The 14,635-nt window shown below is 36.1% G+C and overlaps 1 long non-coding RNA gene across 1 annotated transcript; it reads left to right on the top strand.

Annotated features, from left to right (window-relative positions):
- Window positions 1–4,783: 4,783 nt before the first annotated feature.
- Window positions 4,784–13,704, top strand: LOC121659014. Its single transcript, XR_006014142.1, has 2 exons — window positions 4,784–6,290; window positions 11,402–13,704. It is a non-coding gene; the product is annotated as an uncharacterized LOC121659014 (long non-coding RNA).
- Window positions 13,705–14,635: the final 931 nt, after the last annotated feature.

The raw sequence follows: 14,635 nt of genomic DNA on the forward strand, positions 1-14,635 counted from the left end.
AAATAAGAAGAGCAAAGAGAATAAATTTAGTGTCAGGTACTCAGCCATTACTCTACCAATTTTCATAGCTTTAAATTTACTCTAGATTCACAACATAAATATTTCTCCCTCAGCTGTATAGAAGACCGTCCCAGCTTGCTGTTGCAATATACTCAGTTTTTATATTATTGTCATGTTAAAAAGTACAATAGTTCATGAAAATAATCTTCAAATATAAATCGTTTTCATGTCTTTTGTTTAGCCCCTATGAAGAAAATGGTCCTCTCCAAAAAACTTTTCTTGAGAAATGGTAATTTTAAAACGTAATTGATAAAAAGCACCTGGTCAAATATTTGAACACCTAGGGGGTTGTTTTGCTCTGTGTGTGCTGGCAACTCCACTTGCTACTTCTAGTGCTGGAGGATTAAATGTCTCTGCTTTCCGTTCTTCCTATGGGATCTTCCAATTTGTGACATAGATTAAGTGAAGAGGAGATGTTATTACACATAAAGAGGTATTCCTGCCAAGGAGTACTACTCAGGGAAGTTATAGGCCAGAGGTAATCACAATAGCAGTTCTTTTGGGAGTTTCTGAGAGCAACACAAATCAGGTCTATTTTTGCAGTTGGCAGCATTCTACAGCAGTGGCACCATGTGTGGTGCCAGGTAATCTTTTAGAGTGGACTCATTTTTGTGATTCTCAGACAGTTTTAAAGACTTTTCTCTGTTGGACTTCAATGTAATTTCAGCTGACCCTTTAGTTCATATTTTAGAAACCAAGCATTCCCTGCTAATTATCATTGTAGTGCATGTGTTTCCCTTAAGTAGAGAGTTTGCATGGGACTTCTGAATGCAGCTCTCCAGGTTTCTGTTGTGCTTAGTCATTACAAACAATTTAAGAAAAAAATATCTTTTAATTATACATCACATTTTCGTTAATATTTGGTCTGGTATGTTGTAATATATTGTGTGCTAAACAGAAACATTTTGTGGTTTTTTTGATGAGGAAATACTTTAGGCTGCCTGACTTAGTTTTTCCTCTGTTGATACCAAAAAAAAATTAAAATGAGAAAGCAACTTTAAAAAAAAACTAATTTGCCAATGCCTGATTTTTTAAAGCCAAGTCCTTTTTATTTGTTTCTCTGCAGCATATCAAAAAAGATTGAGAAAAGTCAGCCCTCAGAAATTTGAAGGAAAACGAATTCACTGCGTTCAAGCTTTGACATATTTCATAAAGCTGTTGAAAACCAAAACATGAAAGCCAGATTTATGAGCTTTTTCAAAGTTATTTGTAGATTCCCAAGACGATTGTGTTCCCATCACTTACTGTAGCCTCTAAAACTCAAATGATGCTTAAAAATATTCATGTTTGGCACACACTGAGTTACTTCTGGGCGTTGCAATGGCATTCAGCTAAAACTGAGAAGTAGAGAGAAGAATGTACTCTGCCTTCATGTAAAACATTTCAGCCTGTTGAGACACAGCAAAAGGACTCACATTTTCATATTTTAAAGATAAAACTAGCAATTATTTTTAATGTTAAGATTACTTTTATTATGGGTTAATACAACTGTTTTGGGAATGAGCCTTTTGGGATCGTCTATGTAACCCTTCACATTTGCCAGGCTTTTCCTTTCAACAAGATCACTCACTTTGTTATTACTGGAATAGAAAATTCTTTTATTTATCAAAGTATTATTCATCTGCACATTGCCAGGTATAGCAAATCTGTTGACAGCACTGGATTTAACATTTACTGTTAAAGGCAAATGGAAGGATTCCCCACTTCCCTAAGCCAGCAAAACAAATGTCATTCTTGAAACTCACTGCACAGTATCCTGTGTTGATTAAAAAAGAGTTGGACTGTCCAAAATGATTCAATATCTAAAATACCTAAGGTAGTTGAAACGAGCTTATAATTTTTAAATTTTTTTATTTAATGCAAATACTGGGCTTCCAAGCCTTGTGTCTTCATTATTTGTAGTATTTAACCATGGGGAGTATCAAGTTGTTTTTCATTAAGTGCAGCATGTTATTAGCTCTTGGAATTTCTGTTTCAGTGTGGTCTTTCATCACTGAAATATAGTTATCTGGAAATGTATTCTGTGAAAATGCAGATGTGTTTACTCCCATATGATTAAACATTGCTATTTACTTCATTAATACTTCATTCCTTAAGCTACTCTGCTGAAATTAATAACATACTGGTCTCATGCAATAGGCACTGTTCTGCTTAAAACAAAAATCCAACAAACAATTTGCCTTATGTGGATTGGGAGACTTCAGTAAGCCTAGAGGATACCTTATATAAAATATGGGTAAATGGTTGCAATATGAGGGAATAAATGCCAAACTACAACTAATCTTTCTCCTTCTTGTTGTTGTATGAGAATGAACTATGAGATACCAATATGGGTAAGTTGCAACTGTTAAAAGATAGGCTACAATTAGTTGAGGTCATTATTTTTGTGTAGTTAATAATTCCATTTGAAAGAAGCATCCCATACCTATATCGCTACCCCATTACATCTGCCAGAAGTGACTCCATGCTCTCTGGTGCCTGTGTCTAGGAGTCAGTAATCCAGACAAAGGGAAAGGGATCTGCAGAGTGTGTGAGTGAGTGCTGAGAGCACCATGGGCACCACACACACTTCAGGCCCTGGGCTTGTTCCAGCCTGCTCCCCAGAACCGAGCCCATCTTCTGAGTGTTTTCCATCCAAACAGAGCACAGCCTGTGCCCCGATGGCTGCTCCACTGTGAGAACTTAAAGTACACTCAATGGGAATGACTTACAGATTAGTTTCAAAATTGCCAGTAAAAATGTAAGCATCATTTTGCCAAAGGTCCTGTGAGGATAGATCCATCAAAAATAGACCTCTGTCAGCTGTGAGGAAAAATAGGTCCATGTATATATTACATATCTTTTAAAGTCATGGCTGGTTGTCTAAATCAAATTATTTGGAGGCTGAGATTTTCTTGCTTTGTATGTGGTCTCAACTGCTTTTGTTCAACTGTCAGCTTAATCAAGGGAAGAAACTTTCTGTTCTTGCTTTGTTTCCTTTGTGTTTTTGAGACATACGAGCTAGCATGCATTTACAAACTGAGTTAGTTGGAGAGTCCTACCAATAATGCTGGATTATAAACGGTAGATTCAACATTGCTCACTTAGATGTCCTGCACAGAAGGTCCATATATGCTCACATAAGCTCTTTGTCATAAACATAATGAGTCCACCACACCAGCACATGTAGGAACCATTGGCATAAAACATACAGCTATTCCATCCTTATACTGTTATTTATTGTCTAGGCTTTTGCTAAGCTACCAGGCTGTAAAATCTGATTAATCATGACCTAAAGTAGTGGAACTGGAGATTCACTCTGTCAGTCCTTTAATTACTAAACTGTCTTCATCTCACCTCTTGAGTTTTCTCACTTTCATCCTTGTGAATTTCCTCCCTCCCAACATCCCACAGAGTGGGGAAGCAAGTGGCTCTGTGGTGCTTAGCTGCCATCAGGGCTAAGCTACAACAGATTGAAATTAAAATAACCTTGAGAGATAGAAGGAATGGTCAGAAATAAGTATGATGGAGTTCAGTAAAGACAAGTGCAAAGGCAGAGAAATAATCACGTGCAGAGTGACAATGCAGTATTTCTGCCCAAAGAGTAGCTCGGTATTTTAGAGGATCTGAACCAATATATGTAACCTCTGTCATACTCAGATAAAAGAAGCAGGCATACAAGGATGTGTTAACAGGAATGCTAAGCATAAGAAACATGAATTGTTTCTCTCTGCAGTGTGCAGAGAGCAGTGGTGGGGCCTGAGCTGGAATACTGTGTCTAGTTTTGGGCACTGCACTTCAGGAAAGATGTGGGATCCATTGGCAAAAATCCAGGGGAGAGTAACAAAATTATCAGAGGTCTACAAAATATAACCCCAGAGCAAAGACTGAAAGAACTGTGTTTGTTTAGTCTAGAGGAGACTGAGTGGAGACATGATAACTGTCTTCAAATATTTAAAGGTTGTTGCAAAGAGGAAAAGAAGAAATTATTCTCCATGTCCCTTGGCATTAGGACAAGAAATAATGGGCTGAAAATGCATCAGAGGCAATTTAGGTTATATCATTAAGGAAAGCTTTCTAACTGTGAGAGAAGATAAGCATTGGACTAGATTGTGTATGGATGTGAAAGATTTCTACCTTCGAATTTTACTGGGATTCTTGGGGACTTGTCACACGTAGTACAGGTAACTCTCACAGTATGCCACTGGTGCAGGGCTCAGAGGTGCATGTGCCACACTCATATACTACTGTGGCATGAGGCATGGAACAGGGCTGCTTTATTGATATTCTGGTGAGGAAAACACTGCCCAATTATAATTGGTAATTATTTGCACAATTTTGACATAAAATTTTGCAATTTCAATTTGCATTCTTATCACTGCATGGTATCAGTTGAGTTCTCTTGAAATAAGACAAAATGGAGGAAGTACAAGTTTTGAGGTATTTCTGAAGAAAGATTTAAATTTCTAGTCCTGAAAAATCCTTCCTTCATTAGCTAATTTGTAAGTAAAGGATTTTTTTAGTTTCAAAAATAATTAGTTTGTGTTGAAACAAAATGCAAATATATTTATTTCAGAATATTTTTGAAGTTGTAAAGAAATAGTTATAGTAAAGTGACCATATCTTACTGATTATTATCTGAGTGTTTTTAAATTATATATATATATTGGAAATATAGCTCCTTGATTTGCAAGTCATAGTTACTCTCAAAAGGGAAAAGACTTATTGCTTTACCCTGGTTTGTTTTTATTAATCTATAGTTGATTACATTGAATTATGTAGTTTTTAAAAATAGTTTTATCTCTGGAAAACAAGGAAATTAAACTAAAAATAAGTGAATTTGGTTTTTTTTTCCCTACAAAAATTTGCTATGCCAGAAAAGAAATGGCTCAGACATCTTCCAGTATAATTTTGAATATCCGCCAAACAGTAGATTTATTTGCCAAACATTTTCATATAGTATTCCCACTGGAACTCAGTCTTCCAGAGAATAAATTGGTGAAATTAACTTTTCTTATCAGTCTGTGGGATTTGAGAGAAGCACTGTTGTCTGCCAAACTCAGTACAAAGAAACAATATCAGCTAAATTGTCTGGATTCAAGTGTTCTTCCTTTCGCCCTTGCCTTGGCCAGGAAACTTTTATATGAGGGAGTATCAGAGGAGGGGAAGAAACTGTTTTGAAGAACTTTCCAGATAATACAGTCTTGACTGCATGCCATTTCTCCTTTTACTTTCCTTTTTATTTTTCAAGACCAGACATTGAAGGTTTCTTTTTTCTGGACCAAATTTTCCACTCCATCCTCTCCCAGTTTTGGCTCTGGCTCGGAGCACCAGCCATCTCCTACTGCAGAAACCTGTGGCCAGTTTTCCTGTACACAATCTCTGTGTATGTGCATGTGCTGGGGTGGTGATGTTCTCACTTCTGGCTGTCTGAAGGCTTGACAGACAGGGAGCTTCTATTTCAGCCAAAGGATATCGATAACCAATGAGAAAGCATTGTTTCAATAAATAGTCAGAGATAAAGATGCAATATTTGTAATTAACATTGCATGAATGTTGCAAGCTGAGTTTTGCTCTGAGAACGAAAAACATCACTAACAATAACAAATGCATGTCGTACCAAAGAGTGGAAGAAGGTTCTGGGTGCTATTGAGATAATAGTATGGCAGTGTGTCCTGAACCAGTGGGGTCCTGAATCACCACCAGTGGAGTTCCATTAACTTAGACAAGATTCTTCAAAGCTGAGGATCTACTTTTTGTGAAACTGCTTGCTGAAGGAAGTTGTTTCCAGCTCTTAACATGCTCTTTTCTTGCCGGAGAGCACCAATTTATTTGTCTAGTGCAGCATTTCAGTGTAATTTTTAAAGCTTTTAGTGAATATTATTTCAATTTTAGTATTCTCAACATGTTAAAAAAACTCAGCCAAGTGCTAAAATAAAAAAATCAAACTAAATTATGAGCTTTTGGTTAAAGTTGAAAATGTATGGCACACGTTTTTCCTTCAAAAATAGATTGCTGCTTGATTAGTTGCTTCTATCCTATTAAACCTGATATTTAGAAAGATGAAAAAGAAAGCATTTCTTCTTTGTCTTGCAGCAGTACTGCATTGTTAACACAAACCTCCTTGATCCCTGTAGGGTCCTGCAGATTCTGCAAATTCCTCGCTGCAGGATAACTGTATTTTCAGAAGTCTGCACACTGCAATACCCTCCTTTTTATCAGAAGCAGGCTGATGCTCCACTTGTGTGGAGGTAAGACCTTGATCTCTACGTATACACAGGGCTCCACTTATGTGTTCTTCTTTAAAATTTTTACTAAATGGCGGACTGTCCAAAAGTGCATATCACCGTGCAAGTGTAACGATTCCTAACAGAGGTATCATTTTGATTTCATTCCTCACAAGGGCTTCATAAAGAATTATAGTAACTGAAAATGCAAACATTACTTAGACAGTATATTGATCCATACTGACATATTATGAATATTAAAATCTTGGAGCCTAATACTTCCCCAGCAACACCACTAAACTGTATTAAAAGTAATATGCCATTTTATATGTGTTTTATTGTTAAATGTGTACATTATCAAAGCATAAGGCCTGTGGGGTTTGGTGTTCATCAGTTTTATGGGGGTTTTGCCATTTAGTATTTGCAGAGTAGTGAACTAATCCTTCACATTTCAACAGTCAGTTTTCTCTTTACTGAAAATGAGCAATTTCTCATAAATTTCAAATGAAATAATACTCAGTCTTTGGATAGATATAAACCATAAAATATACAATCTTTTCTCTTAAAACTGGTGTCTGCAATTTTATTTTCTGCTGTTTGCATTTAATAGAATATATAAATTATTTTTGCAATTAACAGTAACCAAGACATAACTACAGCTTTCCATGATTTCACACATACTATATTAAGTGCTCAAATATTAATGATAAAATAAATCATAAGGGGTTTTTGTAGATTTATTTATCTCTAGTAAGCAATTGTAATTAAAAATGAAGATAAATAATGCATACATTGATTGTGCAGCACATTCACAAGTTTTCAGACATGTGTAATCATAAAAGATTATATATATATAAATATATACTACATTATATGTATTTTTGAAGCTAGTACTTCACATTATCAATTCTAGGCTACAAATACAATTTCTATTAATTTTAATGAATCATAACCATACTCTCCATTTCATTTTTGTGAAGTATTATTATTCTGATAGCAATTTAGACTGGAAATTTCTTCATGTGCTATTTTCTGGAGCTTGGACACTGAATATTGAGTGCTGTATATAGGAAATTAGCAGTTTCAGTGCTTAAAAATTTCCAAGTACATCCAAAATAATTATTTTATTACATATTGCATGAATTCAGGTATTATTCAGAGATAATACCTTTGTGGCACTTGATAGCTGTCTCCTATGGAGTTTATGGAGTTTTCTGTTTGTTTTGGCACCTCACCCAGCAGGAGCTTTTTTCATACAGTCCTAGACAAAACTACAAAGTTTAGGGGGTTTTACACTATGTGCTCTTTTTGCTCAGGGGATTGAAAATGAGTCACAGGAGGGATAATAGTTGGTGAAATTTTTTTGTGTTTTTTTTTATTTTATAGCAAAGGCTTTATTTATTTGTCAAACATTCTCCTTAAGTTTTACTTCTCTCAACAGTGATTCTTTTTTTCCATTTAAAACTTAGGTTCAAACAAACAACTAAATTAATGGTACATTTATGAGAAATGTATGCACGTAAAAGGTGTCTTACTGCCATTCATCCAGCTGAAAGGATGAGGTTCATGGTTAGAGTCTTACCAAAAAAAATTAAACAGATGTATTTATAACACTTTGTTTTAGTGTCCATCTTCTAAAGAATACCATTGGAAAGGAAAAATCAGTGCTGTCTAATAGGCACTGACACAACTGTAACCATAACTACTGACTTATAGATACACAGTTTGTGGAAATAGTTGCTTTTGGGATCTGATATTTTCCCAGGCTTGGTCTCTGCTAAGGAATTATTTATTTATTTGTAACAGTTTGCATGAAATGTGTATGGTTTCAAAGGGCTGGGAGCACCCCTGGAGTGCCGCAAAGGCTTTGATGTTGCAAAGGCAGCTGAGTCAATTCAGGGGTAAGAGCCTGATTGTGCCCTCTCATCCTCCCACCAAAGCCTGTGTGGTCAGCTGGCTGCCCTTCAGCAGCTGGCTAGCGGTGTAACTTTCAGGCCAGTGGGCCAGAAAGCAAAGTTACCCTTCCAGACTCCTCTCTGAGCTCTGAATGTAAATGCTGTGATTTTTGCCTGTCTCTCTGGCCTGTGAGTAGACCTGGTGTGCTTGAGCAAATCCAGGGACAACTGACTGGGGAAGTGGTGGTGGTGATCCAGACATATGCAGAGATGACATTCCATCTTGAACCTTTCCTCTGGCGTTCCCAATGGGATGTGCTGTGTTCTTACCCTGTCCTTCTCTCCAATGCACTGGTAATGCACCCAGATGGAAGTGCATTAAAGGCAGTTTAGGAAAACCCGCTCTGTGGCAAGTCAGCACTTCCCTTCTCTGGGTACTCTAACTATGTACTGAATGAATAAATAAAGCATGCTAGTTATGGACATGGGCTGAGGTGAGTGCTGTTAGGTCTTTAAAATTTGGGTTTCCTGATTTTATGATTAGCTATGAACACATTTGCTTTAATTTCATCCAACAGCTGTTTCTATAGGAAGATGTATCATATAAATGAGTTTTCATTACAATGGCAGCAAATAAATCCTTTCAAGGGATTTTTTTTAGGAAGCAGGAATACAATTAGCCCTTTTAAATCATATTCCCTAAAATATGTGAAATAGCAGATCACAACAATTTATATTGTGTCTTCTATCTAACACAAGTCCTACTGCCTTCTTAAGATAAAATCTTCTCAATTCTAATAAATTTTACCTTTAAAATCTTAGAGTTTCAGGTTGACAAACCCAGTGTGACTTTTGTCATTTTTAGTTAAATCTAATCTATTGTAGATAAACTAGCACTATACTCTCTTTGGAATTGTCTTTTTTCTATCAGATGCATCTATCTGATTTGTGCCAATAAACAATTCCAAAGAGCTCTGTGTCAGATCAACTAAGATGGCATTGCATTTGTGATGAGGTTGTTATGAGGTTGATACAAAGAGATTCTTATTTTTCACTATAATGCATACTTTAATTTGTTGAAAGTGCTTACAACAAGCACTTTCATAGTTTCACAATTGCACAGTTTTTTAATTAATTAAGATTAAAGATTGCAGTCTAGTAATACCAAAATCACACTGCTCTGTACATCGCAGATTGCAAAGTGGTTTATGTTCCTGACCTTGTCCCCTTTTAGGACAGTGATCATGGCCTCTAAGCCTCACAAGACCCATCACAAATGGTACTCTAAGAGAATTCCAAATCTAATACCATGCACTCAAATAGTACAATTATTAATTTTCTGTTTTTCATGACACCAAGATGCCCAGCAGACAGGTACTCCTAGAAGAGCATTCTGCTCAGATGGAGGTAGGCAGTACACTGAGTCCAAAACCAGATCTGCACGTGCAAGGCATGGGATGCAGGAAGGGCCATCGGATACATTCAGTAAGTTTGGGTCCTCCAAGGTCTGCAGTATAACTCTGCAATGATCCTGTGATCAACAAAATTATTTAGCAGCTATTTGACTTCCATGAGACAGGATTAGGTGTGCCATGCCATTTTTAAACCTAAGTTCACAAAGGAATAGGAAATAGAGGGTATTTTTTAGGTTGTGATTGAGTCTTTTTGGTCCGCTTCATCCATAGCAGTCACTGTCTTTATAACTTACTGAATTCAGAAAGCAAACAATCAACCTGATTTTATTCTCAGGAGATCAACCAAGGAGCTAACAATCAGAGAAAGCTGAATTATTTATTGTTGGAAGAGATCTCAAAATTCAGATTGGGATTGACGTGTCCCAGAATAGCAGAGGCCAGTGACACAGAGCCTCTGAGCTGTGAAGTCTCACGTTAGCATGGGCTTCAGGCTTTGCAGGATCTTCCTCTAGCCAATTGATCAGAAGTGCTACATCAATTTACTTGGACTGTGTTCTGTGAACATGCCATGGAACCATTTGGCTTTATAAACCCCTGTAAATCAGGTGGAGATTCTTACTTTGGCTGCACATCTGCCAAGCACATACATTACCACATTAGATTCTTAAGTGCCTATAGTTTCACAGCATGTTTGTGTCAGGACTGGAGGAAGACTGGTAATTTCTTCCACTGTTCCAGTTACACCTTCTCACTGGCTACAGTTTCATATTCAGATGTCTCATATAAACCAGATATATGCAAAATGACCTTTCCTCCATGCTCATGTTGTCATCTGCATGAAAAATTCCAAGCATTACATAATATGAAACATTTCTTTTTGTTCTCACCTTACAATTAACTCCAGTCTCATTATAAATTTTCCAAACTTTGACAAGTGATACAAAATCAGATCTGTTACATACATTGCACTGGCAGGTCAATGGCAACCTCACGCTAAGAATACAACTTTTTTTTTAAATTTTGGTATGAAAACTTTATTTTGCATACCATGATGTGTACACTTGCTGTATGCACTGCTTTTATGCATATTGTAGTTAAAGCTTTAATTGCTGGAACACTGTTCTGCCAGAGAAGAAAATTTGCCTTATATAGATTAAGCAGATTTTTATTACAATGATCAAATGTTACAAGGTACACAGCATACACAAAGAACTTATTTTGGTTTTGTGGAGACAAAAGGGTTTACAGTAAATGTTTTGCTCTGAGTGCTGGTACATTTGTGTAATTTGTGTATTTCATACATCTGAGTGAAAATACAGTTTGTATCTGTGGAGCACAGGAGGGCAAAAGAGGTCCTAAAGTGGTTTAAACTCCGAGTTACATACGTTTGTAAAACTCCCCAATACAAACCAACAAACACTATATATTATAAAGGCTATCATGGGTTGTGTATGTACTGCAAGACTTTAATTACTTGTAATATCTTTTAAGATTTCTGTGTAATGGACAGTGTTATAAACATAAGAATGTAAGACTATGGTGAAAAATAATATTGTCAAGTGCTTTAAGAAATTTTATAGGTAAAATGTCTGCCCTATAATGAAATAATCTCAAACTCTGGTTTGGGAATTGTACTGATCAAGTAGAGCAAATTCTTTGTATATTTTACCCAAGAATTTCTGATACACTTGAAAAAGTAAAGTTTATACTAATATATTATATATCTTTTTTTTTTTTTCTGAATTATGGAAAACAAGTCTTAGTCTTACTTCGAGTGGAAGTGTAACACATTGGTTAATTAATTTTCTTGTTTCCTCAAATACAGATCTGCAGGCTTCAGCACCATCTATCAACAGGAAAATACCAGCAGAATCTCTTTTCAAACCAGCCTGTCATGTTTGTATCTCCTACCAGTGAGCCATCCTGCAAAAAGCTAATTGAACCTATACAGCTGGCAGGAGGAAAAACATGTAAAGCCTTATGTCAAGCAAAACTCTGTATAGGAAAAAAAAAACAGGAAAGAAGTACCAGGAAATAATATCTTTGTTGGAAAAAAGGGTATTAGGTAAGACACTAAACTTCAACTTATAGAAAATATTGCAGAATATGTATTTAAAAAATTATCGTAAGTATTTCACTAAACTGAGGGAAGCAAATGGAACCAACTGCCACAGCTAGATTTTCAGGAAAGTTGTCTCTGTGGTGAGAACTTTCTCTTACAGTTAAGACTGCTTTATGATGGTCCTGGTACTCACCATTTTGATTTTACCTAGAACAAACATCATTCAAATGTTTTTGAATTTATCTTTTGTATGACGGTTTCATTTAGAACACACTAAATTAAGGGGAAATGCCTATATGAGAAATGCTTTCTAAAACAGCACATATTTCCACTTTAGATGTAGCTTTAACTGGTATAAATTGGCATACCACTACTGAAATATGGTGACTGGCACCCTCTGATAAATTGTCCTGAAAGCTGCATTATACATCTGAAAGACAATTTTTTGCAATCTCTATTTCACTTGCAAAAAGTTTCTTTTTAACATCTGCTGTTACATTTCTGGGAGTTCTTAGTCTATCATTTTTCTGACTCATTTGCAACCACAGTCTGACTGACTCTGTTTTCAGCAAGGGTATTTTCCAAAAAGGGACCTTATTTAGAAAAAGTGAGATTTAATTTTTGTCATATGCTATGTCAAACTCCTCCAGGAAGTGTCTCACTCATACCCTAGCAATAAATGTACCACAGGACTTGATTCTATATGAGAGTAGCCAAGAAAGTGCGAATCTCTTGACCTCTAATGCTGTCAGATCATAATGACTTAAAACCTGGATGAAAATACCATTAAAGAAGAAAGGAAAAGTGATCCATAAGGGAAAAAATACTTATCTAAATGCACATTTTATGTCATACTTAAAGTATAAGATAAAATTGTGAAGATTGACGAGAGAGGTGTAAGAAGGTGCCATTGTTTATTGTACCTTTCTCCAGCTTCAAAGAAGACTTAGAGAGCAAGTGTGCAAAAAAAAAAGTGAGCAGATGATGAAACTAGAGGTTTGTGCAGGACTAAAAATAAGAGTAAGTTAAACACAAAAGTTTCCTATAGTAGTGCTCCAGATGGACAAATGTAATGATCTAAAGTGGTGTGGGATTCATGTGTCTCACTCCTACACTGGTCTTATGAAGGTCTGCCTTATCCCAGGTCAAGGATTTCATGAGCTACCTGCAGCTGGACAGGCCACACTAACAAAAAAAGACGGTGAATTTTTTGTGCCGTTTACAGATTTCTCAGTTCACTTTTGCAGTCTGATTTCTAATCACTACGTCCTGCTCATGAGGCATGGTCATACTCCAGCTAATGGGTTTTAATTCATTTGATGAATCATCAAATCTCAGAAAAAATATTTCTATATGATGCTTTAAAGGAATGATACAGACCTTTGAAGCTCTGCCCCTTTCTCAGCAACTGTGTGCATAATAGTATGAACAGTGTCATGTATAAATTGCTGTCTTAATCAAATAAATCAAGTTTTTTCTAATCTTTGACACTTCACTGTTGCAATCCAGTTGGTTTGTGGCTATCTGCTTTCTGCTACTAATACCAGTTGCCAATAAATTCACTCAAGGTTGACCAGAATAAAAAGCACATAGGTCAATAATACAGCACCTTTTTAAAACTTAAGTAAATGGTAAGTGTTTGCACTATTATCATTTGACTGTTCGCATTTATTTTCTCCCTTTGGGTTCTCAGCTCCACCAAACTGCTTTATACCAGCAACTGCTCTGAAGTACATTGTTGCTTTATCATCTGTTTCTTCTGCATTTTATTTTAAATAATCATGGGGTTTTTTAATTTATTTTAGATTCAATCACTCAGTATACAATATGCCCTATGGAGAACTATATTTTTCAGATGTGAGCTAACTCAAGAGCTTCCATATAGGTTGTAAGGAAGTGAGCCTAGCTTGGATTCAACAAAAAAAATAATCTGTGAAGGAAGTTCCCAAGAAAATGCAAGTTACATACTTATAAATACAGAGGAATGATTTCTATATTTTTAATACTTGTGCAAGTGCTCATCTTGTGAGATCTTTAGTTTTTGAAATAAAGTATTTCCCTAATAAAAGTCATCTTCCTTTTGTTTATTTGTTGAAGACCTTCTGGAACTAAAAAACTAAAATTTGAAGGAATCACTATTCACTGGGAGGAAGTGGAAAGATATTGTCTAGTCTTTAAACAAGGTTGGTCATGTTGTAGTGCAGCTAAAACACGTGCACTCAGTGTGGGTGAGTGTGCCTGCATGTGTGCAGTCAGCAGGAGCTGTGCTCCCAGGGCAGGTGCAGGAATCCTGTTGGCTCCTCTAGTCCGAGTGCCTTTGCACACACCTGAAGGGCCATGTTGCCACATCTTCATGACCATTGCTAAATACATCTCTTTGGTAAAAGGATGAGGTTGCCCATAGTGCTCAACTCACACCTGCTGGTGTAAACTTCTAAACCGAGTTTTCAAAAGTAAGTGAAACTCAGTAATTACACTCAGATGTGTAGTTAAGGTATTGTTTTATTTCAATGCTTTTAAGTGAATCTCAAAATGTGTCTACCTTACACCTAGGCTGAAACCACCATTACTGACTGAGTCAAATGCATTAAGACAGTGCATCATTCAAATGCTGAAATCTGTTGAAAATGGAGCATACTATGAAATCCTTTAGGTAGGCTTGAAAAGTGTATGCAAATTTCTTACATGTTAAATTCCTCTTTAATCTGTAGATGTGTTTTTAGTAGGTACAAAGTGAGGTTTGTATGTAAAGTATGTTGCACTAGCACCTGTTTATCTATAAATGTACAAGCTCCTTCAAAGATTTCCACGTACCATCAAAATAATGTATCATGACAGAGAGCAATGTTATCGAGTAATTTAATGGCAGCTCATAACTCACACTTCCAAACTCAGTGTTCCTTTCAGAGTTCCCTCAGCGTAAGGAAATGCAAACTCTGTACAAAAATTTATTATTATTTTCAGTTAATATTATGGAAAAATCAAAGTACAATGGTT

The sequence above is a fragment of the Corvus kubaryi genome, unplaced genomic scaffold, assembly GCF_017639235.1.
Source record: "Corvus kubaryi isolate FWS band 111438036 unplaced genomic scaffold, C.kubaryi_AGA036_p1.0 split3-73, whole genome shotgun sequence".
Lineage (NCBI taxonomy): Eukaryota > Metazoa > Chordata > Aves > Passeriformes > Corvidae > Corvus > Corvus kubaryi.